Source organism: Leopardus geoffroyi, chromosome B3, assembly GCF_018350155.1.
Source record: "Leopardus geoffroyi isolate Oge1 chromosome B3, O.geoffroyi_Oge1_pat1.0, whole genome shotgun sequence".
NCBI classification, from domain to species: Eukaryota; Metazoa; Chordata; class Mammalia; order Carnivora; family Felidae; genus Leopardus; species Leopardus geoffroyi.
Window position 1 is genome coordinate 22,930,914 of NC_059337.1, and position 2,318 is coordinate 22,933,231.

Below are 2,318 nucleotides of genomic sequence, written 5' to 3' on the forward strand. Positions count from 1 at the left end.
AAATGAACTTAAAAAAAAAAAACAGATGAACATAGGGAAGGGGAAGGAAAAATAAATCAAGATAAAAAAAAAAAAAAAGAGAGGGAAGGGTGCCTGGATGGCTCTGTCAGTTAAGTGTCTGACTCTTGATTTCATCTCAGGTCATGATTTCATGGTTCCAGAGTTCAAGGCCCACATTTGGCTCTTCACTGACAGCACAGCGGAGCCTGCTTGGGATTCTCTATTTCCCTCTCTCTGCCCCTCCCCAATGCGCTTTCTCTCTGTCAAAAATATATAAATAAACTTAAAAAAAAAAAAAGAGAGAGGGACAAGCCATAAGACATTCTTGAGTATAGAGAACAGACTGAGGGTTGATGAAAGGGAGATGGGTGGGGGGATAGGCTAAATGGGTGATGAGAATTAAAGATGGGACTTGGGATGAGAACAGGGTATTATATGTAAGTGATGAATCACTAAATTCTGTTCCTGAAACCAATGCTCCACTATACGGTAATTAACTTGTATCTAAAAAGAAAGAAAGAAAGAAAGAAAGAAAGAAAGAAAGAAAGAAAGAAAAGAATGAAAACTTAGGCTCATAACCTGCAAAAAACATTCTATCTGTAATCAAAAAACTTCCACGAAACAAAAACCCAGAGCCAAATCCCTTTACAGATTATTTCTACCAAATATTTAAAGAAAGTTAATGCCATTATTCTCAAAGTAATCCAAAAAAAAAAAAAAAAACATAAAAGAAAGGAAAACTTCCAAATTCATTCTATGAGTCCAGCATTGCCCTGATACCAAAAGCAGATAACAACACCACTAAAAAAGAGAACCACAGAGGCCTATCTGAATGACCTTCATCATGTCTGGTACGACCATGTTCTCTCAGATGAGCATCACTGGGCTATTGGCCTGGGCTGTGTAGATGCAATGGATCCAAGTTCAAAATGGCAACTTTAAAATGTACTGCCTGTAGGGTTAAATTGTAGGGCTAACCTGTAGCCTTGAGAAAGAACAGCTTTGTTTTGACACGGATAGGTTAAGAGATAACAGCCTTGTCCTATCAATCAAGGGGACAAAAGTTCAAGAAAAATCAACTGGATTAGAGTTTGATTGGATTGGGGCAAGGGCATGTTGAGAACTTTGAAAAAGTGGCGCCGGAGGCAGGGTCAAGGAGGTCAACTGGTTGTGGCTTAACAGCAGAAGGTCTGAACTGTTTCCACCCCCATCTGGGAACTATTTCTTTGTTCTGTTCCCAGGTGATGATAAGACGAGGTGGTTGGCTATAAAAACTCTGTACCCAGGCTGTTCGAGGCTGCACTCTGATTAAGAGTGTCTGTCCCGATCGGTCGGCCTTGCCTCTCATTGCAATAAACTTTTGCTGTGACTGTCACTGGTACCCGTAGCATTGTTTCAGGAGTTGTGTGGATGCAACACTGCCAGGTAATTAAAGTCAATCAAAAGCATCCAGAAAATTACCAAGTCTATGAAAATGGTTCCAGCAGCAACATATACCCAATCAGATAGGGAGCTAAAACCAGCTCAAGTGTATTGAAGTAGGATCTTTGGCCCTCTATGAAAAAGCTGATACTTATTAAGGTGCCTGAAGACAAGAAGAAACACCTTCTTATTGATATGTCCTCAGATTGAGGGTTCTGTGATAGTATTCATTCCTCAGTTCCTAAACAGATGAAAATTGAGGTGGTCACATTCACAGCAGCAGAGAAAGAAGTTACACTTGTTGGAATTTGTGGTAAAATCACCAATATACTTCATAGGACTCACTCTGACAAGTTTGTGGTGACCTTCAAAGAAGTGGGAAGAAAACTTCCTGTGATTGGAGATGCATCTGTCATTGCCCTTGAATTACTAAATTCCAGATATGAATTTGGTGAAGACTATATCATCTTTAATCTGTTTAGGTCTGTTATCTCCTACAAGATAGAAGAAAAGGTCATCTTGTCCCTTGATATTATTGCAAGTGCTGAGAGCACTTCTTGAGGAATGGCCTTAGATACTTCCCTTAGGTTCTTAGTTGCCCAAGAAGACATTTCTCTGGGAAGGAACAAGTGTCCCTTGTTCTTTAGAAGTGAAAATCAGGGGCGCCTGGGTGGCGCAGTCGGTTGAGCGTCCGACTTCAGCCAGGTCACGATCTCGCGGTCCGTGAGTTCGAGCCCCGCGTTGGGCTCTGGGCTGATGGCTCAGAGCCTGGAGCCTGTTTCCGATTCTGTGTCTCCCTCTCTCTCTGCCCCTCCCCCGTTCATGCTCTGTCTCTCTCTGTCCCAAAAATAAATAAACGTTGAAAAAAAAATTAAAAAAAAAAAAAAAGAAGTGAA

The 2,318-nt window shown here is 41.1% G+C and overlaps 1 pseudogene; it reads left to right on the forward strand.

Annotated features, from left to right (window-relative positions):
• The first annotated feature begins 889 nt into the window (after window positions 1-889).
• On the forward strand, window positions 890-1,983 carry LOC123583609 (annotated as a pseudogene).
• Window positions 1,984-2,318: the final 335 nt, after the last annotated feature.